Source organism: Ailuropoda melanoleuca, chromosome 14, assembly GCF_002007445.2.
Source record: "Ailuropoda melanoleuca isolate Jingjing chromosome 14, ASM200744v2, whole genome shotgun sequence".
In the NCBI taxonomy this organism is placed as follows: domain Eukaryota; kingdom Metazoa; phylum Chordata; class Mammalia; order Carnivora; family Ursidae; genus Ailuropoda; species Ailuropoda melanoleuca.
Window position 1 is genome coordinate 780966 of NC_048231.1, and position 27731 is coordinate 808696.

The following is a 27731-nucleotide window of genomic DNA, read 5'->3' on the forward strand; positions in this document are numbered from 1 at the left end:
AGTGGCTATATACTAAGAAAAAAGTTCAATAGAGAAAAAAACCAGATTCAGTAGTCAGCTGTATAACCCCAGGTCCCTTCCCTCCAATCCTATTTTATTGCATCTATTCATAATTAACAAAGACATTTCCATTGGTTTTAAGGACTTGAGCAAATAAGATTCACATTTTCAGGACTCTTTAAAAAGACATTTGTTATTAGGTTCAGTGCAACATTGATTGTTAACACTTTTTGACTGATTGACATTTAACATTTATTTATTCAACTGAGAAGAAGATAAAATATGCAAACATTGAATTTGGAATATAACTTTAATAAGATGTGATAGACTTTAAAATAAGGTAATACTGAGTAATTTAGTTGATCTATATATGACAGAAATAAGCATAAAAAGAAAAGATGCTGAATTTTAAAGCTATTGAACCTCCTGGAGATAAAAGAATAAGAACAGGGTCGGTTTGAGCATAGTTATGCTCAGCGGCAAAAAAAATGAAATTAATCTTTGATTCTATTCTTCCAAGACGTTGTGATAATACCGTAAATATGCTTATAAAAATTTTTAACACCCAAGGAAAAATGAACCGTTCAAAGAAAGTAGAACAATTCTGGGCAATTGATAATCCTCCTATACTTTCCAAAGCCACTCAGAGAAACCCAATAGGCGCTAATTCAAACGACGACTCAGAGCCCGGTGTGTTGGAGGTTTGCTCTCTGTTTGGCCAAGTTTCAAGAACCTCTAACGTCCTGAGTTATGAAGCCCGGGGAGAAGCTGTGGCAGTGGTGGTAGCTTTTGGGATGATACTTGTCATGGTGCGTGTGGTCTGAGACAGCAAATGCAAGAGCCGCGTGCGGTATCACCCTCCCTCACGGCCGGCATCTCAGATGGATCACGCCACCATGCCCCAGATTTGTTCTCAGGATTCGTTACAGCACCGGCCCACAGGCGGCACTAATTTTCCATCGGATCTGCCTCGAGAACAAGCTCATTTCCTATAGTCTGCTCAAGGGTGCCCAGGGGCTGGGGGCCAGGGGCCAGGGAATGAGCGACTCAGTAAAGAGGGGCAGAGGAAGGAGGGAGTCCTAGGAACATAAAGAATGCTAAATTTTTAAAGAACAGCATTTACTAACTCTAACGGTCCTCCTTTCATAGATACACACACCGAAGCCACATGCGGCTTGCACAAGAATGTGAGTGGTGTTATTTTTTAAAAAGCACACTAGACTTGGAGTCCAGAGGCAGAATGCTACTCCTGCTTTATCTCAACCAACCACTCCAGTTTGCCTGGCACTGCCTTTTGAGTTTTTAAACGTATTTGTTATGTGTTTCCATGTGTGTGCATTTTTGCTAACAAAACAATTTATTCTTGTTTTGAAAATTCACCTGTTAGTAAAATATATAATGGGGAAATTAAGATCCTCCATAATACTTCTAGAGAAATAACCACTTTTTAGTGGTTTTGTGCCCGTTCCTCCATGTATTTTCATGCGTATTTAGTTTAGTCCTTTTAACAATGGCACAGTATTCTTTTTTTTATTTTAAAGAGAGTTATTTAATAACACTATAAAGGCATGCAGGGGAAATAAGTACAAAATTGAGGATAGTGGTTACTTTGGGGTTTTTTTTTTTCAATATTTTATTATGTTAGTCACCATACAGTAAATCTTTAGTTTTTGCGGTAGTGTTCCATGATTCATTGTTTGCGTATAACACCCAGTGCACCACGCAATACGTGCCCTCCTTATTACCCACCACTGACCTATCCCAATCCCAATCCCAACCCCCCTCCCCTCTGAAGCCCTCAGTTTGTTTCCCAGAGTCCATAGTCTCTCATCGTTCATTCCCTCTTCTGTTTACTCCCTTTCATTCTTCCCTTCCTTCTCCTACCGATCTTTCTGCTATTTCTTATGTTCCATAAATGAGTGAAACCATATGATAATTGTCTTTCTCTGCTTGACTTATTTCACCTAGCATTATCTCCTCCAGTCCCGTCCATGTTGCTGCAAATGTTGGGTAATCGTTCTTTCTGATAGCTGAGTAATATTCCATTGTATATATGGACCACATCTTTTTAATCCAGTCATCTGTTGAAGGGCATCTGGGCTCCTTCCACAATTTAGCTATTGTGGACAATGCTGCTATGAACATTGGGGTGCATATGGCCCTTCTCTTCACTACATCCATAGCTTTGGGGAAAATACCCAGCGGTGCAATTGCTGGGTCATAGGGTAGCTCTATTTTTAACTTTTTAAGGGACCTCCGCACTGTTTTCCAGAGTGGCTGTACCAACTTGCATTCCCACCAACAATGTAGGAGGGATCCTTTCTCCACATCCTCTCCGACAATTGTTGTTTCTTTCCTTGTCTATTTTTGCCATTCTAACTGGCGTAAGGTGGTATCTCAGTGTGGTTTTGATTTGAATTTCCCTGATGGCTAATGATTTTGAACATTTTTTCATGTGTCTGTTAGCCATTTGTATGTCTTCATTGGAAAAGTGTCTGTTCATATCTTCTGCCCATTTTTTGATTTGTTTATTTGTTTCTCATGTATTGAGTTTGAGAAGTTCTTCGTAGATCTTGGATACCAGTCTTTTACCTGTAGTGTCATTTGCAGATATCTTTTCCCATTCTGTGGGCTGCCTCTTAGTTTTTTTGACTGTTTCCTTGGCTGTGCAGAAGCTCTTTATCCTGATAAAGTCCCATAAGTTCATTTTATCTTTTATTTCTCTTGCCTTTGGAGATGTGTCGTGAAAAAGGTTGCTCTGGCCGATGTCATAGAAGTTGTTGCCTATGTTCTCCTCTAGAATTTTGATGGATTCCTGTCTCACATTGAGGTCTTTCATCCATTTGCAGTTTATCTTTCTGTATGGTGTGAGAGAGTGGTCAAGTTTCATTCTTTGGCATATGGCTGTCCAATTTTCCCAGCACCGTTTATTGAAGAGACTGTCTTTTTTCCACTGGATGTTTTTTCCTGCTTTATCAAAGATTAGTTGCCCAAAGAGCCGAGGGTCCATTTCTGGGTTCTCTATTCTGTTCCATTGGNTTCTGGAGTCTCTGTTCTGTTCCACTGGTTTCTGTCTGTTTTTGTGAATGGCGTAGTATTCTGTTCTCTGAATGCATCATATCTTGTTTAACCAGACCTCTTACTGATTGACTTTTGAGTTGGTAATAGTGTTATTCCATCATAAAAAGCACTGCGGTGAACATCCTAGTATGTATGTTTTTGGGCACTTGTGCAAATATCACTTTGGGGGAAATCCCTAGAAGTTAAATTATAGGATTAGAGACTATGCACATGTAAAAGGTTAATAAAAAGTGTTTAATCAACCTCCACATAATATCATATCAATTTACACTCTCACCTACAGTGTATTAAACTACCTGTTTCTGGTTTATGTTTTAAGGAACAAAACACAAAAATGGTGAGAGAAAATCATGTAAGATTAGACTTATATAGTCTCAGGCCACAGTACTTAACAGAAAGAAAAACATTATCTATCTAAAGGAAGCAATATTACAGCTGCCTATTGTCCGGGCAAACAGATATTACAAAATGCCTTCTTGGACATTTAATTGACTCTGCATTATCAGAATGGAAAAATAGGACAGTACTTACATGGTTTCACATTAAGGGAGTGAGATAGTAAAAACTTATTATTATTATTATTTGGTTCATCTTTTGTTCCAACACTTTGTCTCAAGGTCAAGAGAATAATGCAATATAAAAAGTTAGGTTCCTAAAAGTGACAATCTATTTCTTCACTAAATAACCTGTGTTAGGATAAACTAATTAAATAACAGATTTGGGTGGGGAAAAAATACATGCTTTTTAAAAATCCTTCTTGTTTAGCTTAAACACAATACTGCCTCGCTTTATGTGATTTTTATATTAAATAGTGAGAAAGTATAGCTTATTTAACAATACACTAATTAATAGCAAATACTAGTAGTTTCCAGCATTTTTGAGTACTAGCCCAGGCACTATGGTCAGTGCTTTGCAGGCGTTATCTCATTTGATCCTTATTATAACCCTATGACATAAGTACTGTTATTATCCCCATTTACAGATCCAGTACGTAATTTTTTCCCTGATAAAACATTTTAAGCATAGCCACCATTAAAGATGCTTTAGACAGTGATTTGTAATGCTGGAAAGCACCTTAAAGCTCATCTTCCTCCCATAATTCACTCTCCTTTGGAAGAGGATATTGATTGATTACACCTGTACTTTTCCTACCTTGGGTATTGTGAAGATTAAACATTAGCACAAAAATAGGACATGTAATCTGCTCTGGACTTACTTGAAAAGTAAGGGGAGAGTTTTAAAAATTGTGGCAGAGCCTCTCAGCTCTGGTGAGCCGAGGAAGCTTGACTCCTGCCTCTGGGATGACTCGCTTTACTTCTTCCTTAATGTCCATGTGGGCAGAATGTGGCTCTGCAATTCTAAAGTTTTCTTGACACAGAAGAAGGTCTCAACAAGCCCTAAACATGCAGCAGGAATAGATCATTGGTGCTCATGGATAAGCCATCATTGAACAATTTACCTCATCGATAAATTACAATTGGACAATTGATTAACTACATTATAATGTGAGAGCAAGGGAGAAGGAAGTCCCAATGTACGGTAAAACCAAAGTTACATTTGGCAGGGAAGAGATCCACGCAGAAAAAGAAGCATGCAAATCTTTGTAGGTACACGTGGGGCATCGCATGGGCAGTAACTTCTGAGGGTTGTAGAAGAAAACATGACATCACTGAAAACAAAGGAAGAGAAGAGAGAAGTTGATGTAAATGTACAAAAGGGGGTTAATATTCGTTCCACTTCAGTACAAAGTATATCGTGTTTGTATCGAAATATCAAGTCTGAACAATACTTCATCTGCACCCTAGTCTGTTTGTTACAAAGGTGTCACCCTTGAACACAGGAAGGAAGTCTCAGAAAGTGAGCAGTCAGGAGGAGGACGATAATGAAGCAGGCTTGAAACAATTTGATCAAAAGCAATAGGAGAGATGGAGGGGTGGTGAGTCATACAAGCAGCAAAACCTAAAGGAAAGAACATCAGGTATTGCTGGTGTGATCTTTGGTATTTTCCTACATTTACAAATTAGAATCCATCTGCATCCACCATTCTTCCTCCATTTGCAGCAGTCATTGTGTGTGTGTGTGTGTGTGTGTGTGTGTGTGTGTGTGTGTGTTTTGAACGGTCATTATTTATTAACCTCAGATCCTGAAGAAAATATTGAATGTCTGGTCATGCTTTTACCTGAGAAAAGATTCCCGAGAAAGAAATACCTTAAAAATGAATTTCCGGGCTTTTCATTTCAAAATATCCTCCCTTTCAGGGTCTTTAATTACTTTCTGTCAAACTGGGATGTTAATCTGGAATGTTCTCAGGGTGCTCAACTTCTTGCAAGCTTGATACCTAAAGCAGCTTCACAGCTGTGCAGAGAACAACCTTTGAAGTTACCATGCCTTGCCAGTATCTCAGATGTTCTGCTTTGATCTGTAGGCACCATTTTTCCTAGGAAATTTTCTTGCAAGTGTATTTTCTGTCACCATGTATTTTTATTCTGTAATGTCCATATTTCTTGTCAACCAAGGGTGACAAATACGGGTAAATATTTTTCCAGTTGCATTGTTTTTGGTAATATAAAGATTAGAGAAACAATATCACAGAAGCTATAATTTCTTTTGAATTCTCATTAAATTGATTCTGATTAAATAGTAATTTTTAAATTTTCTGTTTATTTTTACCTTCTGGTATTTGAATAGAGAGGTGGAGTCGTTTGTTTGTAGACATTATGTAAAATGAGAAAGAGGCAGAAAAGATTTAATTTCTTGATGAGTTTTATTCTTCTATTTGTTACAGTTTGGGTTTTGGGAAGTTTTTTATTAAAATATTTAACAACTATTTAATATATATTTAACTGATGGAATAATTAATAATTATATTGCATATGCTGCTGTATTTATAAAATGTGATGAGGAAAGAGGAGAAAAGTCAAGAGGAAAAAGAAAGGAAGGGAGGAAAGAATGGAAAATTTAACAGGGAAGATGGAAATAAAAGGGAAACGAACCGAAATCAAGGAAGAACATGAAAGAGAGAAAAGTCGATAAAAAAAAATGGAGAGGCAGAAAGGAAAAAGGGTAAACATGAAGCTATTATTCTCTACTAATCTTACTATACTTGTTGTTCTTACTTTAAAATATATATACTTCTTTAGGGGCGCCTGGGTGGCTCAGTCGGATAAGCATCTGAATCTTGATTTCAGCACAGGTCACAATCTCAGGCCCCGTGTCGGGCCCTGCACAGGGCATGGAGTCTGCTTGAGATTCTCTCTCCCTCTCCCTCTGTTCCCCCCAACCCCAGCACATGTGTGTGCTCTCTCCCCCTAAAGAAATAAAGTATGTATAGTTTTTAAAATAAATGTCTTTATTTCCTGAGCACACACCGTACTAAGAAAGAATGATCCTGAAGGCTTTCTCTCCTGTTATTATATTTTAAGGAGAAAAGGGCTTTTAAAATGATCTTTATTTCGCAGTGTTCTTGAATGCAAGGATAATGCAGTGTGGTTATTATTTATGGTTTAAAAAAAAGTATTGCTTGTGTAGATTTTCCTGGTCTGATATTTGCTGTTAAGGTGTTCCTATATTTGTTTATTCTAAAAGATAATTGCATAGATTAGGGGATACTTTAGTTCCCACCCATGAAAGGTGCTAAAAAATGTAGAATAAGTGAGTAAACTGTGGATTCGTGTTGACAAAAGCTATTTCTATCTTAAAGTCAAATGACTCTGAAAAATTGATATCTAACTCTTCCAGAGGGCAATGAATACATTTGGGGCTAGAATTTAAAACCATTGCATTAAGAAAATGTACGATAATCAAGAATCCCTAATCTCAATAACAAACATTTTTAGTGCAGTTTTTGTTTTGAATTCAGCTGTACCACCAAGACCACCTTGTGATTATAAATGCTATGTTATCCGTGAGAACTCAGCCTACTGCATTCAATGCTGCCTGTCTGGGCAACAGCTTTTTCGTCTCCTGCATACCTTGAGCATACACATTGGCTACAATGTGTCCAGATAGAAGCATGGTGTCTGGCACAGCAACTATTAGCACTGGAATTTGAATCTGAATTTAAGTTGCTTTTTCAAGGTTTCCTCCCTGTAAGATGGTGGTCTTTTGAATATCAGCCAGCTACTTGCAACACTGGGCACTCAGGCTAGCCTGTTTCAGGCTTATAAAGTTTGGTTCTTCTTGCTTCCTACCTGCGTGCTGGCACATTGCATTACGTTGGAGCCGCAGAAGTAGCTAGGGATCAAGCCAATTGGCTACATGACATCAAAAGTCAATTGCTGAGAACGATGAAGCCAGGTATAGCCTTCTCTGTGAAGAAGAGCCGAGAAGATTTATCTAAAAGTATTTGAAGATCTCAGGAGAAACAGCCCCAGATAGGAACACTACCTAGTCTTAGATGATGGCTGATACACACACCAGCTCCTCTTTGGAGCAGAAAACAGGACATTTTTGAAATGTGCCACACTTCTGCTCCTGAATATACAGTGGTATCTTTCATCTATTTCTGGTGACTTTTATTTTCTTTTGTTGCTGGATCCCCTGCATGATCGTAAGCATATCGCAGGTCAGCACAGTGGTGAACAGTGGGTGGACCCTTCCTCTGCAGAAGCAGACGGTATCTGCCTGGCTGGCACTGCGTAAGGCAGCCATTAACCCACTTTCATATACTCTTTTGAGCAAAGGTGCAGAAAAGCTTTTAAGAACTTAAAGAAGACGTTTTTCAAATATCATTTTCTGGTTTGAGATGTTTCGGTGAGCCAGTCGGAAAATGCTAAGGAGAAAAACAGAAAGAAAGGCCTTCCAAAGAGTCACAAGCAACCCCGGGCCCCTTTTAGAGTAAGCAACACTTGTAACCTTTGTCAGGTGCGACACTGCAACTCATAAAGCAGCCCCGTCAGACGAAGAAATACAGGCGTATATTTCAAGCAATTTTCTGATGGGCCAGGGAGATCCTCGAGATTATGGCATTTTCAAATCACAAGCAAGCAGGCCTTTTGTACCCCAGTTGGAGCAGGTCCGAGGGTGAGTGCAGACGCCCTAACCCCCTGTCTTCAGAGGTACAGTGTTTGCCGCCTGACCTCTCGGAGGCAGCTGCAGTCATTTCCTCCCCGGTTTTCCTGCCTCCGCTAGTTCCCCAATCCAATCCATTCTCCACGCGGCTACCGCGTCATCTCCCTAAGGCACGGATGATGGGCAGCTCAGTGGTCGCCCGTTCCCTGGAGAGTGCACGGGCCTAAACCCTCTCCCGCAGCTTTCTTACTTGCAACATGCTCTCAAAAAACCGAGTGAAGTACTCAATGTTTCTGGACATGCCCTGTATTGATCAGTCTTTATTCGTTTCTCTTCTCCTAGGATACCTACCCTTCACCAACTGCCTTCCCCTTTTCCTCCACTGACATCTTGTCCATTGTTATGGATTAAAATGTATCCCCCCAAAAGATATGTTGAAGTCCCAACCCCATCCCGTGAATGTAACCTTACTTGGAAATAGGGTCTTTGCAGATGATTGAGTTAGTTAAGATGAGGTCATTGGGGTGGGTCCTAGCCAACCAATATGACTGGTGACCTTATGAAAAGAGGAAATTTGGACACAGACACAGACATGCGTAGAGTGAAGGTGATGTGAAGATGGCCAGGTGACAACAGGGGCAGAGACTGGGCGGGTACAGCAGGAGCCAAGCAAGGCCAAGGATTGCTGGCCCCCACCAGACTCTCTGCAGAGGCAAGGAAGGATTTTACCCTGGGTTTCAGAAGCAGCATGGCCCTACCAATACCTTAATTTTGGAGGTCTAGGCTCCAGAACTGTGAGATAGCAAATTTCTGCTGTTTCAAGTCACCAATTCGTGGTACTTTGTTACAGCAGCCCTAGGAAACGAACACACCTGTCCTTCAAGGCCCCGTTCATAAGGCTCCACTAAACCTTCCCTCACTGCGTCTGTCTCAAGTCATCTCTTGCACTCTCCTACACCCTCATACTAGTGTCAGAGCATGGCTTTTTGTTTTCATTTTCTGTATTACATTGTGGGCTTCCTGAGCTAACCTTTTACCCATGTAATCTTTTTGTTCCCCTAGAGTGTGTAGCCCTGCATTTGCAAAGTTTCCCTTCAATGTTTATTGAACTAAGTGGAATGGAATCTATGTTTTTCAAGACACCAATCACAAACAAAACAACTTAGAAGCAGCTAATTTTGAGATAATGTTTTATTATCATCTGTTAACTCATTTACCATTTCTGGAAGAGCTCTTAGAGAAAAATACAATGTAGGGGCGCCTGGGTGGCTCAGTCATTAAGTGTCTGCCTTTGGCTCAGGTCATGATCCCAGGGTCCTGAAATCGAGCCCTGCATCGGGCTCCCTGCTCAGTGGGAAGCCTGTTTCTCCTTCTCCCACTCCCCTTGCTGGTGTTCCCTCTCTCGCTGTGTCTCTCTCTGTCCAATAAATAAACAAAATCTTAAAAAAAAGGAAAAAATACAATGTAAAACCGAGGAATGGAAAATTAACAGGCAATTCTCAGAATCAGGTAGTAAAAATGCAGAAAGAGATCACATTACTTATAACTGAAGCAAGAGCAATTAAGACAAGTTACTATTTCCACCTGTAAGTAATTGTTGGCATTGATTTAATAAGACTAGCATTCTCATACAAGATAGTGAGGATGTAAATAAGTAAAACTTCTTTCAAGAGTAATTTGAAAAATACCTATCAATCTTTTCAGTTCATATGCCTTTGACCTATCACTTCTGCTTCCAGCAATTGGTCCTCTGGAATACTCATACAAGTGCTCAAAGATCAATGAGCAGCTCTATTCGAGGCAGCATTGTCTGAAATAGCTAAAAAAAAAAAATTTGGAAACATAAGTGTGATGAACAGAGGACTAGCTGAACAAATTAGGATTCATTCTAAAAAATAATATTATGCAGTCCATAGAAAAAAAGGGAGTAGAAACTGCATGGACTGATAGGAAATGACCTCTAACACATATTATCAAGAGAAAGCAAATGAGTGGTCCCTGGGTGGCTCAGTCGGTTAAGTGTCTACCTTCGACTCAGGTCATGATCTCAAGGTCCTGGGATCGAGTCCCACTTCTGGCTCCCTGCTCAGCAGGGAGTCTGCTTCTCCCTTTCCCTCTGTCCTTCCCCCTGCTTGCACTCTCTTGCTTGCTCACTCTCCCTCTCTCTCTCTCAAATAAATAAATAAAATCTTAAAAAAAGAAAGCAAATGAAAATATGCTATATTCAGTATGCTGCTATTTTGGAGAAGAATATATATATGCTTATGTATCATATGGTGATCGTAATGATATGCAATAAACTAGTAATTGTCATTGCCATTGGGAAGAAGACTGGAAGTCTCAGATGAGAAGATTATTTTTTACTCTGTACTTTCTTTTTTTATTATTAAAGATTTTTAGAGAGAGAAAGTACAAGAGAAAGGGTGAGTCACTTAACCAACTGAGCCACCCAAGAGCCCCTACTTTGGACTTTCTTTGTACTACTGGAACTTTTACTAGAAGCATGTATAATTACTTCAATTTAAAATTTAATAAAAAGTTTTTGTAGATACTAGTATTCAATCTATACCTAAAATATTATTTGGTGATATCTATTAGACTCATTTTGCTTATTATAATAAATGATTCCTTTAACATGATTTGGTTGTCATTTTATACCTGTTAAAATTTGTGATTTGCAAATGCACTTAAACTACCTGTTTGGGAAATCAGACATTAAGAAAGGTTTCCCAATCTTATTACAAAAGCGAACTATGATCACTGAAGAATAATTAGAAAACAAAGACAAGGGCACCTTGATTTCCGCTAGGGTCATGATCTCAGGGTGATGGGATCAAGCCCTGTGTCAGCTCCACTCTCAGCCAGAATCTGCTTGGGGTTCTCTCTCTCCCTCTGCCCCTCCCCCTGATTGCACACTCTCTCCTTCCCTCCCTCTCTCTCATTCTCAAATAAATAAATAAATAAAATTTTTAAAAAAAGGAAAGAAAGACAAAAATACATAAATACCCTTATTTCTACCACCTAGAGATTATCAAGTAATAATCTGATGAGCATCTTTCCAAATTCATTCTATGCTAAAATGTATACACAGAAAGGACTTTACATAATTGTAATTTTTCACTGATAGTATATCATTAACATATTTCCATGTTTATAAACAGAATTAGACTTTTAGAACTGAAGAACCCTTAAACTTCATTTAGAACAGAATAATCAAAACACAGCACCTACACATACAGCCACGCGTGTGTTGCCCTCTTCCGCAGGCCCGTGCTGAACGGTGCTGAGTCATCATGGCACCTTCTGGTAGAGCTGACACATGGCCTTCAAGTCCTCAACAAAGTGCTACACAAAACTACAACCAAAAGATTAAAGGTTAAAATCATGCAAGCTGAAACTGATTATTTTTGACTGATCTAAACCAGTAACAAGGAGTCAAGTGATTTCTTGATCAAAGTCACACAATTAGGAATGGATCCAAGGTTAGGAACTTGCTAAAATATTATATCATTGTAAATTTAAAAATTGTATTTTATGGAATAGACTTCACGATATTAACTTTTAAACACTGAAATGAAAGGGCTAAATGAGGGGCGCCTGGGTGGCTCAGTTGTTAAGCATCTGCCTTCAGCTCAGGGCGTGATCCTGGATCCCTGGGATCGAGCCGCACATCAGGCTCCTCCCCTGGGACCCTGCTTCTTCCTCTCCCACTCCCCCTGCTTGTGTTCCCTCTCTTACTGGCTGTCTTTCTCTCTGGAAAATAAATAAATAAAATCTTTAAAAAAAAAAAAGGGCTAAATGAAGTTTTGGGTGAAAGACTGAAATAATTAAGTGCACGTAAAATTCTATTTCCTCTTTGTGTTTAATTCATACTTATACAGTGTGGCATTTCTACCTCTCCTGTAGCATACTGTCCTCGGAAAACAACTGCTCTTCTACTTGACATTTTGGAGTTTAAGATTATTAAAGTATTTCACAGATTAAGACTGTCCTACATAAATCTAAAAGCCCTTCCAAACTCTTGTTTATGAAACCTGTCTAGGATTCTGAGATCCCCCAAAGCTCATGGTGGGCATTTTAGAAATCTGACAGAAGAATGTCACCTCTACGCCTGAATTTGGGGGACTCTGGGAGAAGAAAACTGTCTGTGCATGATTCCTCTCTTTGGACTCCTGAATTCTCAAAGCAGGCAGTAGCCTGTGGCCTTCACCATGTGACGTGTAGTGGTATGGTCAACAGGCCAGGCTCACACGCTCTGTGAGCACATCACTGTATCGGCAACGTACTGTAGCCTCAAGTGCCCATCTGGCGACCACGTTCTACCAGTTCAAGATAATAAATACTGCCCAGCTCAGCTGACAGTACTTAACAAGTGTTTCATGAGCACCTATTTTGTGCCAAGCACCGTGTTAGGTTTTGAGCCACCAAGATCTGGCAGACGTAGTTCCTAGCCTGAAGGAGCTTGTTTTGGCCATGGGTGTTTGTAGTGGGGCACCAAGGAACCCACAAATTCAGATTTTGACTAATAACATTAACACACAGTGAAAGAAAAGTCTCCTGAGCTAAAGGAATACCTTCCTTTCATATAACTTGATCTGTGGTAGTAGCGTATTTAAAGCAAGAATGTATCAATAATTGGAAATGGCTTGTATAAAAGTGCAGAAAAAGCAGCAGTTGAAGATGCCGTTTGAAGCTGAAGAGCCCCAGTGGGCACACTGTAAATTATTATAAGTCCGCGGAACAGATGCATTTACTGTGGAGACAGAGCAATTTCTATCAGTATGATAACGTATTTAACTAAATAAACAAAAGTGCCAAATTGTAAACCTTAAAAAGGTCTTTTCTCACGGGCACCTGGGTGGCTCAGTCGGTTGGGCGACTGACTTGATTTCAGCTCAGGTCACGATCTCAGGGTTGTGGGATCGAGCCGAGTCAGGTTCTATGCTCAGCATGGAATCTGCTTGGGATTCTCTCCCTCTGCCTCTGACCCTCCCCATACTTTCTCTCTCTCTCTCTCTTTCTCTCTCTCTCTCTCTCTATCTCTCTTTCACAATAAATAAAAGCTAAAAAAAAAAAAAGTCTTTTCTCATTATCTACTTGACCATCATGCCCTGTGACATGCTCGATAGCTCCCAGGACTTCTTTACTCAGAGTTTTTAATTTGACAGTTAGTTGTGCAATTATTAGTTTACTCTTTGTCTCCCTTAAACTCAATGGCATAGTGTTCACTACATTTATTCTCAATCTCTTATAAACTTGATCTAATCCACTCAGACCAGAACCTGGACATTAAATGCCTGAACTTAGAAAGTTAAAGCTGTAACTTTAGGTAATTCACCAAGATAAACTTACCTTATAATAAAGTCAATCAGGCAGCTTTCCCTGGTGAACCCTTCCCAGCACACTGGGTACTTCTTAAACCCCAGTAACATACAGAATTGCTCAAGCACCACAGGGACACAATAGAAATTTTCATTGACATTCCAGAATGATCTCTGTAGAAATGTGCACAAGTACTTAAAATTACTGTAATTATTTCTTCCTAGCAATATATTGCAAGATTTTAACCACTCTATCTAAAGTGGAAACTAAAATATAGATGGAATAATGCAAAGCGAAAGTACAATATGATTAATAATTTTTTAAATGATCCATTTAACTTTTTACTCGATATTTCAAACAACTCAGAAACCACTGTAATGGGGATGAGAAATTCACTCAAAGAACAAACAGAATAACGGAGAATCCTTTCTCTGTTCTCAGAATGTAGCCATGCAGTGGCTAGAATAGAACTCCTATATTTGGGTCTCCAGTTTCAGGGTTGCCTGAAGAAAGACTAGTTTCTGAATATGAAAGTGCCCTGGTCAAACTATCTTGCACTGCAAGGCATGTTGTCTACGGCAGAAATAAGCTCAGTTAGAGCAGCTGCTGATCTCATTTGCCCTCTCAGAAAACCTGCATCCTAACTCTATCATTCGAAGCCTACTCTTCAGTTCAGATCCTGTAACCGCAATGGGACTTAGGGACTCTTTAATAGAGAGTTTTATGAGCATTAAACACTTTAGAGTAACTAGCCATTCCTTATATTGGAGGAAGAAGCAAGTATGGCTTTCTACATGGTTAATGTGCATAAAACTCTTTAGTAAGTTAACTATTGCTAATTTCTTTTTTGTTGGTTATTTTTTTGTCTTTTTAAAGATTTTATTTATTTATTTGACAGAGATAGAGACAGCCAGTGAGAGAGGGAACACAAGCAGGGGGAGTGGGAGAGGAAGAAGCAAGCTTCCAGTGGAGGAGCCTGATGTGGGGCTCGATCCCAGAACGCCAGGATCATGCCCTGAGCTGAAGGCAGACACTTAACGACGAGTCACCCAGGCGCCCCTAACTATTGCTAATTTCTGAGTCCTTCCCCCTAGGAACTGTGGAAAACCCTTAGCCGAGCTTAGCTTGAAAAAATGGTTATAATCTAATTTTTTTTTCTTTTTAGCTCAGTATGTCCAATAGGATTCCTGCCTCTATTTCATGTTCTGACATCTGGGTTCTTACTTCCATTAGAGATTTTCCTAGGCTCCCTTGCATAATAGCAATCACTGATGTAAAGCTTACTTTGCACCAGACACTGCTCTAAATATTTATATATTCATTTAATATACAAAACAAACTTCATGAGTTGTGAATGATTATAACTGCATTATACATATAGGAAAAATAAGGCACAGAGATGTTAGGAACTTGCCCAAAGTCGCACAGCCAGTATGTGGCAGAAACTGAGGATTCAAACTCCAGGTGATTAATTGCTATGTTATCTTGCTTTTCTAAGTACCAGGTACTTGCTCACAGAATTCTTAGGGCTTGCTCCCAGCAGTATGCTCAGAAAAACACCTACTTCCCTCCCTCTCCCCTCCCCCCCCTTTCTCTTTTAATCCTGTTTGGCACTCTAAACTCCAAATTAGTTTGCGGTAGGGGAGGGCCATGGGGGTATGGGAAGTACAACCCCACAGATACTATCTCTGTGCTTGCTTTGCAGATGAAATCAAGATGTTAGAGAATTTTCACATACAAAGGTGCATGCAATTGCCTTCAACCTCCCATTTTCTCATGCTCTTAATTTTTAGGGCCTAGTCAGTTAATCAAAATTACAGTCCTATTTAAGTATCAGGAAATAAAGTATGTAAAAGATAATACATGTGTTCTGATCTAATTATTAGAACATGCTCTTCCTTTAGCAATTCCTTAATTTTTTTTTTATTTTAAAAAATAGTCTCTTCCATTGAGATTTAATGGATCACATATTCCTAGTCAGAAAAAAATAAAATTATTTCCATTTTGGAAAAAATATATATATACATATATATGTATATATACACACATATATATACACACACATATATATATATACATACACATACACACACACACACACATATATAAAATGAATCCAGGAGGAAAAAATATTTTAACTTTGGTGTCTCTCTCATAATGGATCTATATCCTTGCTTTTCTATAAACTGAAACCGGCGATATGGAAAGCAGGTTCACTTCTTTCCAGGATTAAAAAATATAACTCAAATACATGCAAAATTCATTGTATGGATGCTGGCACTAAATTTCTTTGCAAAGCCACTCTTCTATCACTGTTAATAAAAAAGATAACACATACTGACAAGACTGTAAATGTCTATTGAAAAGTTACACTTGATTAAAAATATTGAATTTTTTTTATCTTATGCAAATATATTTTATTGTTGTACAAGATTGCCCTCTTGTGTTCTCTCTAGTTAAATCATTATTATTATTATCAATTTAATATTCAGCTTTTAACTTTTCCATCTAAAATTAACTCACTTAACAACATGGATGGAGCTAGGGTGTGTTATGCTAAGTGAAATATGTCAGTCAGAGAAGGACAAATACCATATGATTTCACACATATGTGGAATTTAAGAAAAAAAGCAGATGGGGCGCCTGGGTGGCACAGCGGTTAAGCGTCTGCCTTCGGCTCAGGGCGTGATCCCGGTGTTATGGGATCGAGCCCCACATCAGGCTTCTCCGCTGTGAGCCTGCCTCTTCCTCTCCCACTCCCCCTGCTTGTGTTCCCTCTCTCACTGGCTGTCTCTATCTCTGTCGAATAAAAAAAGAAAAGAAAAGAAAAGAAACAAAACAGATGAACATAGGAGGGAAAAAAAAGAGAGGCAAACCATGAAATATGCTCTTAACTATAGAGAACAAACTGAGGGTTGCTGGAGGGGGATGTGGGGTGGGCTAAATGGGTGATGGGCATTAAGGAGGGCACTTGTGTGGAGCACTGGGTGTTAGACGTAAGCGATGAGTCACTAGCTTCTACTCCTGAAACCAACATTACATTATATGCTAACTAACTAGAATTTAAATAAAAACTTGAAACATTGAAACATAACTAATTAAATAAAATAAAATGAACTCACTGCGAAAGGAACTTCAAAGCCTTACATTCACAACCATACTGATCAGTAGTTAATGTTAGTGTTATGGTTTATGGTACACTTTAAAGAGATTCCTTTAAATCTCTCAGTTAATTTCTAAAATACTGTGCCCTAAAGGTATGACGAAGCAGAGTCCATCAGAAGTAAATACATAAACAAAAATTTAGAATTATGTCAAGGAATACTAAAACTCTGATACTTACTACTCACTTTACCAAGTTATGGAAGATGCAGCCAATTAGTCTGTTAGTATGGGTCTGGCTTAACCTTGCAGTCAGTTTCCCCCTTTAGCTTACTTAGTTACTAGGGTTATATAAAAACACTGCTAACATTTTAAATTATTTTGAAAAAATTTTCCTTGTCTATTAAATTAGCAAAGATTTCTTCTTAATGTTGTCTAATTAGAACACGTACTCTCATATATTGAAATGCAAATTGGGCGGGGGCACCTGAGTGGCCCAGTCGGTTAAGCATCTGCCTTCAGCTCAGGTCATGATCCCAGGGTCCTGGGATAGAGTCCCGCATCAGGCTCCCTGCTCAGTGGGGAGTCTGCTTCTCCCTCTGTTGCTGTGGCTGCTCTCTCTGTGAAAATAAATAAATAAAACGAAAGAAAGAAAGAAAGAAAGAAAGAAAGAAAGAAAGAAAGAAAGAAAGAAAGAAAGAAAGAAATGTAAATTTGGTACACTCCTTTTTGTAAATCAAATTGGCAGTGTATGCTAAAAGCCTTTAAAAAAAGCCTTATTAGGTTTGCTTCTAGGAATTTATCTCAAAAGCACAATCCTAAGTACCCCCAAAACTTTATGCCCAAACTACTCATCATAGCATTATTTAGAGCGCAAACACTGGTAACAGCCCAAAGATGGCTGTGTGTTGAATTCGATTGGAATACATACAGTGGAATTTTTGCAACAATTACAATTTTGATGTAATATTTAAAATAACATGAAATTTTTCTATGTTATGATGTTAAGTTTAAAAAATTCAGGATATAGGGGCGCCTGGGTAGTGCAGTCGTTAAGCGTCTGCCTTCGGCTCAGGGCGTGATCCCGGCGTTCCGGGATCGAGCCCCACATCAGGCTCCTCGGCTGGGGGCCTGCTTCTTCCTCTCCCACTCCCCCTGCTTGTGTTCCCTCTCTCGCTGGCTGTCTCTCTGTCAAATAAATAAATAAAATATTTTTTAAAAAATTCAGGATATAAATATACCTGTGTGTATGTGTGGGTTTGTATCACAATGATCTAAAAGCAATTCTTCCCAAACTATAAACAAAGACTAAAATGAAATACCTCAAAATATTAATGGTTGTCATGTGGGGGTGGCACTATGGTGGCTCTCTCTCTATTTTTCACTTATCTGTGTTTTCCATGTTTTTATGTTGACCATGCATTACTGTTATAATAGGGGAAGTCTGCATGTTACTAATATCTTTACACAGATCAGGAATTTGGTGGCTTTCTGTGCAAGCTCAGAAAGCTTTTGTAAAGGAAATTTGGACCTTAACAACTGGCTCAGGATAGTTGAGCCACTGTAGGAAAGCGGAGAAGCCCCTAGATTAGGAAAAGAGTGGGATAGTTCCTTAGGATGCAGACTTTCTCTCTCCATACTTTATTCTTTGGAAGAAGAGAAAGGTAGAATTAGGTGGTGGATTCCTTCTCCAAAAACATAAAAGAGCAAACAAAGCAACAACCATTTATTTGGTGCTTATATACGCTAGGTTGGTTTGAAAGGGTCAAAAGCTAAATGCGATGAATGGCTGAATGAGAACGATGATTACAGAACTTCACGTCCAGCCATCACCTAGAACCCCTCAAGCGCACGGTAGCTGAAGAGCTGCTCTTGCCACCTGTAGTTCAGCAGCAATCCTTGATTCCCTTAACTCGCATTCCCATCCATTTTTCAGACAGCGGAGAGAGTGGTCTTTTCAAAGAACAAACCTTCCACAGAATCTCAGTACCTTTGGAGATAAACTCTAAATTTACGGGGGTTGACAAGGCCCTTTATGATCCGACTTCAGCTACACACAGCCAGCTTCCTCTTTTGCTTTCTCCCTCCACCTTCCAGGCATTCTGATCTTCCCCAGGCTTTGCCCATCCTGTCTCTTGTCTGGTTAACTCCTGCTTACTTTTTTTTTTTTTAAGATTTTTTTTATTTATTTGACAGAGAGGGAACACAAGCAGAGGGAGAGGGAGAGGGAGAAGCAGGCTCCCCGCACCGGAAGGCAGATGCTTAATGACTGAGCCACCCAGGCGCCCCAACTCCTGCTTACTTTTCAAGCCTCTGGTTAAATGTTGCCTTCGTTGGGAAAATGCAGCTGCCCCTCTATGTGCACCTATCATAATCCCAGCTTTCCCTATCATAGCCCTTTCTGTGTGTTATTAAATTCTCCGGTTCGATTGTCTTTATTCGGACTGTAGGCTCTGCTCAAGGCAAGGGTTGAGTCTGCCCTTCACCTTGATACCTACAATGCCTAACAGGGGGGCAACAGGTGTTTGCTGAATAAATGAATGGATGAATTAAGTGAGATAGCTTGATTCTATTCAACTTCCCAAAACTTTCTCTCTAAAGATGTTCTCTAATGGATGAAAGTGCGTATTAATATAAAGTGCATATTAATATAAAGAGGATATGTTGCGATGGTGGTGGTCCTGGGGACGCTGTGAGTTCTTCATTCAGCACTGCAGTTCTGAAGCCTATTCTCACTTAACAGACACGTGTGCATGTGTGTGTATGCTTCAAGAGATTTTTCAAATTAATTTTTCAAACCCCTTATGGGGGAAAAAGGGGACACTCTGATACATTAACCAATTGTTTCTAATTGTTAAAAAAAAAAGATATTTTCATCCAACAATAGGGGACTAAATCAATTATGATTCATAAAATAATTACAATCTTTAAAGACATAAGAAGATAATATAATACCAAATTTTTATAAAAGTATTACAAACTACGTATACAGAACAAGCTAATCTCTCCTACATATAAAAGTACATGTCATACATTTACATAATACAAAGATTGGAAGAAAATGCATCAAAATGTGTATTGTGATTATTTCTGAGAGTCATCACACGTAACATAATTTTCTTCCTTATACTTTTTAGCATTTCTCACAATAAGTATGTATTACTTTGGTTAAAACACTGAAAGTTATCAAAAAATCTTTAGAATAAGTGGAATTCCTTTGTGGGTAGGTTGTTGTTTCAAAAATTGTTTTAAGACTAAAGGCTAGGTATGAACATTTTTCATACAGCACATATATACTTAAAATATTTTACTGAATAGATTCAATAATGCAAATTTTTTATACTTAATAGATTTACTAATGCAATGACCTTTATTGCAGATGCTACTAGAAGACACTACAAAACTGTAATCATTTTGAATTTGACTTCTCAGATATCCTCATGTTCAGAGTTTTTTGTATTTCTCAAGGGAAGACAAAGAATATTTTATGAAATGGTTTGGAGAGTCAATTAATGCACTTATTATACCAAGCACAAATGAAGTGACATTTTTAAAAAAGACTAAAGGATGGGCTGGAGGCAATTAACTAACCATATAAGTACTGGAAGTTGATTGGGGGAGAGGCTAATGTAGGCAGAATTACCTCTTGAAACAAGCCACCAGCAGCAGGTCCCACCGCGAGTCTGGGAAAGTCCCTCACCTGCACCACCTATCTCAATAGATCTAGGAAGTTGCTTTTTTTTGTTGTTTTTGTTTAACAATAGGTCCAGTGATAAGCAAAATTGCCCTGCTCCAAAGCTCCCTGAAGTGCAAAAAGACTAAGAAGATCAAAGGAACCATTAACCACTCCCTGAACTTCAAAGGTTTCTCCTATGAGAATTGGGAGAAGCGGCTGTGAGTTTACAGATGACTTGGAGGTTTCGACTGCAGTACAGAAATGTAACAAATATCTTGGTTATCATATTCTCTTTATTTCTTTCTGTGGTTGCATTTTAGATTTTACAATTTTGTCCACATACTAAATTGAGTAATAAATCAAAATATATTAGGACTAGAGACTTACACATTCCCAATGAGCACAGCGATGCTAATAGCAATACTCTCTTTTTGTGCTTTCTCAACCTAGCTTTTTAATGTCTTGGCTGTTTCTATATTTTCCCATTCAGAAAGAAAGTAATAAAACAACCACTTCACATAGCTTGTATTTTAGTGCAATATTCGAATAAAGTCTACAAAATCACTTGCTTTTCCTGGACTGGTTTCCAGACTCTGGCCCTGATGGAAGTTCTCTCTTCACTAAAGCATTTCATGCAGGCTGTGATGACCTACAGCCCAAACAGTTCAGTCTGCCATGTGTGTGTAGCATTCATTTCAATAATAAAAAATGCATCTGTAAGTGATTTTTTTTTTACTTTTTGTGAAATTCTTTATTAAAAATTAAATTTTGTATTTATATCACAGATCATAAGTTTATGGAACAATAAATTTTCACAAAAAGTATACACTCATGTAATAACCAGCACTCAGATCAAAATATAGATCATAGAATATTTCTAGCACCTCGAAACTCTCTCTTGGACCCTCTACCACATTCCTGACTTCTACCCTGAGATTCTGACTATACTAGTCAACAACGGCCAGACATTTGTAGAAGTAGAGCTCTGGGGGCGCCTGGGTGACTCAGTCCGGTAAGCGGCTGCCTTTGGCTCAGGTCATGATCCCGGGGTCCTGGGATTGCCCAGCCTTGGGCTCCCTATTCAGTGGGGAATCTGCTTCTCCCTCTCTCACTGCCCCTCCCCCCTGCTCATGCTCTCTCTGCAAAACAAATACACAATAGAGCTCTAACCCACAAGCTGCAACAGCCTGCCCACCAGCCCCTTATCTGTAATGAACAACCCAGGAAGCCAGACTGCTCTGAGTTGGACTTAGGAAGTCAGACTGCTACCTCTAGTAACAATCTGGGAATTCAAACTAACTGCTGTAACAATTGACCCCAAGGGCCAGGACTTAATTAATGATGAGAACTTCTCCAATTTTTGTCCCTGCTTCCAACTTAGGACCAATGCGAGAAAGTCAAGTATGCACCCCTAGCCAATCCTGTAAGTGCTTATTTTCAGCAGAAGAATCTTAAGCAAAAGACTCTAGAAGATACTACTAGATTCCTAAGACCCTTGAGGATACTTTTCTTATCACGTCTAGTGATGAGAAGTCCTATATAAATAAACTTGTTTAAAAACATTTACCCCAAAAGAGACATCTACAACCTGAAAGCGTGTAGTGCAAGATCAATCCTTCATGCATTCATTCAGAATCATGTATTACGCATCTACCAGTAATAGGAGGATAAGACATATTTCCCGCCCTTAAAAGTCTTCTAGAGGAAGCCACAGAAGAGCAAAGAAGTCATGAACAAGTTTGTTCAGAGAAATCCAAAGCACTCACAGAGCAGGAAGAAGTCAGTTTTGCAAGTGGAGAGGAGGTATGGGTGTGTGTGTGTGTGTGTGTGTGTGTGTGTGTGTGTGTGTGTGTGTATGAGAGCGGGGAAGGAGAGAGAGAGAGGGAGAGAGATTAGGAATGGTGAAGGTGATGATTTCTAGGACCAGTAGCACAATGAGCACAGATATAGAGACTAGAAAACTACCTTGCACATTTTGGGTACTACAAGTAGCAGTTTGGTTCAAAGTTCACTCACTCATAGATACAATAATTATTAATTGAATACTTTGAGTAAAAATTGTGAATGGCAAGAAATAACTTGTGCTTCAAGATAGGATCAAGAGGGCCTTGTCTATGCAGTGAACATAGAACGTGGCCTTCCTAGCATCCATTCCCCATTCTTCTAACAGAAACTCAATTTTGTTTGGTATACACCCGTCCCCCACCACACATACACCTCCAAAGAAGCTCACTCTCTCCTAGTTTCAGGTAGCCTAAGTGGGGGTACACTTAATCTCTTTCCAGCGACAGACTTGGGAATAGCACATGACCAATTCTGATAAATGACACACCAAGAGAGGTCTGCTAGAGGCTTCTGGGAAAGTAACTCTTTGTGAGTTACTGAAAGCCTCTCCTTCTTCTCACTGGGCATGAATCAGGAAATACATAGCCCCAAACACTTACGGCAACCATATTATAACTATGAAGGAAGCAGCTTTAGGATGGAGCTGACTCTGAATGGCAGGAGAGAGAGACAAACCTGGGTTCTCAAATATCATTGAACCAATTCACTCTGAACTTCGCCCTGCCTCTCATAGTCTTTTGCACGATCTAGTTCACTCCCTTACTTTTTAAAGAGCTAGATTGAGTTGGTTTTTCTGGTTTTTGTGACCACAGCACCCTAACCCAGATTTGATTATTAGGCAATGGGGAGTCACTGAAGAAGTTTAAGCAGGAGATGGACATAGTTTGCATTTTATGAGGACAGCAGTGGCAGAAATGTTGAGGATAGACGGGTGGGATGGGAGACTGGCTAATATTTACTGAGGGCACACCATGTGCTTCTACTGGGCTAAACACTTTACGTATATTAATTCATTTAACCCTTCCCAGCCCCATGAGGCATGTAGTATTATCTGCATTCAATAAGAACAATCTGAAGCTCAGAGACTTTAAGTTGTCCAAGGTCACAGAGCTAGTAAGTGGCAGAGCCAGAATCTGAACCCCAATTTTATTATAGACATTTCTTCACATCCCCTTTACCCCCAATACTACGTATCAGGAGAAGCTCATCTTACTCTCAGCCACAAATAGGCCTCATTGATTTAAGAGTAAACCCACTGACTGGGTTTCCAGCGACTGACTCAGGAACAGGCTGGTGACCCAATTCTGGTCTGGCTTCTAACCCCCAATTCACACTGCATAGTTCATAGCATTATTGTGAGAACTAAAGTGGGCTATTGCTTATAACATATTTAATATATGGTAAGCCGACAATAAATGCTAGCTGCTGCTGTGATGATTACAGACTACTATATATCAAGAAAAACTGAGAAGGAATGTTCAGAGAGGGAGGGCAAAGAAGTATGGTGTGACAGAAGCCAAGGGAAGAGTTTCGGAAGGGCATAGCAAGATCAGGTGCCATGGGGGAAAAAAGTGACATGAGAGTTGAAGAGTGTAACGGGTCTCACCTTTGGGACATAACAGGTGACTTCTGCCAGGGAGGTGTTAGTGGAAGGGTTGAGGTGGAAGGGCCACTGATAGGCTAAAGAGCAAACTTGCATCTGAGTGGAGACAGTGACTACCTATCGCAGATTAGTAGTTTCACTGTGCTGGAAAGGAGAGACAGAAAGTTAGCAGGAGTCTCCAGAGGCAGGGTATTTATAAACTTTGAGGCAATAGCCAGCAAAGATACCACTGAAAATTCAGGAGAGAGAACAATGATGGGACAGGTACCAAAGGAGGCTGAAAGAGATGACATCAAGTTCACAGGTAGAGGGAGGTATTAGTCTTGAAAAAATGGGCCATCTTCAACCCTCTAATGTTTTTTTTTTTTTGGGGGGGAGAAGGAGATAAGGGTAAGTTCAAATATAGATGCATTTATTGACATGGGGGGTGGGGGTGGAGGGAGTTCACCTTTGGAATAGTTCATTTTTCCTAGTGAACAGGAAGCAGGGCCATCTGCTGTGGAGAGTGTGAAGCAAGTAGTGGTCAAAGCTAGTTGCTGTTGGATGAAGCTAGCCTGGAAAACTGGTAAAAACATCTCTAGAGTACTGATAGCTGAGGGCATAGCTAAATTGGAGACCAGGAATTTTCAATGGCTTTAATATATAGGAATATATGTTCTCTTCAGCACCTCTCACCTGCCCAGGTGGATAGAAGAATCAGCCTGTCCCTGCCCTCAGGTTATGAAAGTATGAGATTGAAAGTAATGGAAATAGCGACTATTTGACCACAGTCTTCTCTGGTTCCTCATACACCCCCAAGGCCTTCGTCATACAGACGAAATCTATGCCTACAATGGGACTGCCAACCACTGTTCTCAAAGGGTCGGAGGGTTAAAGAACAGACTGTCACTCCCTCAAATTCAAACGGAAGAATCAAATTGTTAATGAAAGCACTTTACCTGGGAATCTCACAGTGTTCCAGGATTACAGGTGGTAAAACAATATTTATCCTTTGATTAAATGCTATAAATCTCAAATATGATGTATCCCCTTTCTTTCATCTAGGATAAAACAAAGCGAAGGACACTCATATTCAAGGCTTTATGTATAATAGATAGGAGTAGTAGGATTAAGAGCCACATGGCATGTAAAATAAAACTACACAAATATTTAAATTATTCAGTGTGTGTGCCTACGGCACATAACATGAGATCCTGCTGAGTCAAGAGAACTTAAAGCATCTCTCCGTTATTAACATCTTCATTCCCACAGTTGCCTTTCAGGTAGGTACACAGCTAGGATTCCCTCCTAAACCTGGTCAACAAGAGAAAAATGTCTACCCGAGAGAATGAGGGACTTTTCTCCTTCGGGAAGTTGTTTTAGGATATTTTTTCAAAATTAATGTTGGTTATTTTAATTGATTTAATGAGGAGTTTTTTCTTCTAAAAAACTTGAGGTGTGTCCTTTCATTGTTCAAAAGAGAACAAAGACAATAGTAAACAAGTGACTATTGTATCATAAGATATGACAAAACAATGAAAATACCAATTATCCAGATAGAAGACTATCACCGGTTATACCTCCCCTGTCCTGAGACCATTCCTTCCTCTGAAGTCACTGTTCACAGAGATGGTTGTCTTTTCAGAGCCTCATAATAGGCAAATATGCCTAAAGCATTAGAGTGAACCAATCCTATTTCTACACGTAACATAATGCTGCCATCGTACTCCCAAACATGAGTAAAAAAGAAAAGACTTTTACAAATATAAAGACAGATTTCTTAGAGAAGTCTTCTGACTTAGGAGATCACCACTGGGATTTTAATACTGGCATATAAAGTGGAGTCATTGGAGCTTAGATATCAGAGATCTTATTAGCTTATTAACTAGCAAGGAGGCCAGAATTTACTTTGTAATGATAGACATCCTAGACTGCTGAGAGAATAGCATAGTGTAGTAAAAACAAACAAACAAGTCTCCTTTAAGTATTAGATATGTAAATAATAAAAAGACTCAGTCACTGACCTCAAGGAGGTCTTTCTAACTCTCATCTTTCTGAAAATAACTGTGAGACAACATTGAGTGCGCCCCTCCGTGTGAGAAAGATCAGTGCCAAGTTACAGTATGGAAAGAATACTAAGACTTGTTGCCACTCATTCATTACAATGGAGTCACATCTTTTTTAGGACAGGGTTATAGTCCACAGAGAAGGAGAGACATTTTTCTAAAAAATTAACCTTAAATACGTTTTGGGGAATTGTGTGGGGCCATTTTGGCCATTTTTTCCTGCATGGCTTGAACAGATCATTGTTTCTTTGGCTAACCACCCAGATTACACTTCAAACCTATGTCATTTGAAAAACACATATTGTTAAACAACGTATGTACATTTGGTTTTGTTTTACTTTTTATAAACCATAAATGGGATCCCATTGTACTTATTAGTTTCTTTTACCTCCTCAGGGTGTTTAGGAGATCTTAAACACCTATGACAACTTGTGCTTTCTAAAAATGGCCGCAGCAATATTTCTGGTCCCAAGTGTTCTTTAAAATCCTTGCCTCCCCCCTTCAAGAAGTAGGATCTATTTCCCCTCCCCCTGAGCCTGGATGAGGCTGTGTGAGGGCCTGGAGAAATAGAAGACAGCAGAATTGACACTGCATGACTTCTAAGGCAAATAAAAGGTAATATGGTAGAAACCTGGCTCTCCTTTTCTTGGGATACTCACTCTTGGAACCTAGCCATCATGCTGTGAGAAAGCCCCAAACAGTCCATATTAAGAGACCACCTGGAGAGGTCTACATGGAGCTGAGCTGAGGTCTCCAGCCTGCAGCCTCCAGCCAGTATCAACCACCAACATGAAAGTGAAAAGTTTTCAGATGCTTCTAATCCTCAGCCTTCCCAGTTGAGGCCTTATGCATAAAGAGAGCAGAGCAAAGTCATTCCTGCTGTGCGGTCTGAATTCCTTACCCACAGAATCCGTTGGCATAATAAATGGTTGTTTTATACCACTGTGTTGTGGGGGTAATTTACAATGCAATCATAGTAACTGCAAGTGTACCAATATATTCTATTATATTCAATCAATTTCAACCTTTCAACAGTAACATAATTAGTTATAATAGTATTTAGGTATCATAAGCTTATTTTAATCATTCCTGTATTGATAGATACTTAGGTGCTTTGGACTTATTTTTTTCCAGTTATAGACAAGACTGAAATAAATAAGCATCTACATCTCTATTTGTACACAAATATCAATATTTCTATAAAAATCTATAGTTTTTATAAAACCTATAAATGAGTTAATAAATACATGTAAGATACTTAGAGCAGTGCCTGGCACATAACACATTTTATTATTACTATTTTTATCACTATAGATTGAACTTCTAGATAGGAGGTGATAGCTTGTCCTTGCTATCTTTAGTGACAAGGACCCTAACAATTTTATGTAACAGCTATGCTACAATGTACCCCACTTTCTAGAGTTTATCTCATGGCAGAAAGTAGCAAACATAATCAGTCATAGAATTACGTCTCTGAAAACATCCATCTGCTGCTGACATGACTAGCTCTACAAATCAGTTTTTGAAAAACTTAATTTGCTCCGTGTGATGGAGAGTTACAAAAACAGATCTGCTGGAAATCATCATTTGCGGACTAGAGAGGAAAGAGCGAAGCCACATGCTCAAGTGCGTGGGGCTGTTCAATTCCTTTTGCATCCGCTTGGGCAGACCACTTGGTGGAGTGAGTGAGGAGGCGGCTCAGGACATCACTTTCCCCGGGACAGTTTGTGTCACAAGTTTAGGAATGTGCTTTTCTAGCCGTTGTCACTCTATTGCACCATCTCTAACTCTTCCCCAGACGTGCTTGTACCTGCCCAGCACTTTTAATCACATTTACCTCCAAATTCCTGGGTAGGATAAAGGGGGTAAAGAGAGAGGAAGAGGACTACCTGTCCACCTTCTCTTGTCTCGAAGGGGCAGACTAATCAAACTTAACTCACACTGCAAACAACCAGTTTTCAACAGCTTTTAACGTCCTTCCTCTTTCGATTTTCTCCCGTTTTGCTCCATTTTTAAGGGACTCAGGTAACCGCCCTCGCCCCCCCCC

At 39.4% G+C, this 27731-nt stretch overlaps 1 long non-coding RNA gene across 1 annotated transcript in view; it reads right to left on the reverse strand.

Annotated features, from left to right (window-relative positions):
- Positions 1-9529: 9529 nt before the first annotated feature.
- Positions 9530-27731, reverse strand: part of LOC117795974 — an 18858-nt gene continuing 656 nt past the window's right edge. Inside the window, exons 2-3 of the long non-coding RNA XR_004620180.1 lie at positions 11319-11446; positions 9530-9910 (exon numbers count right to left, since the gene is read on the reverse strand). This is a non-coding gene — a long non-coding RNA (uncharacterized LOC117795974). The remainder of the gene's footprint in view (positions 9911-11318; positions 11447-27731) is intronic.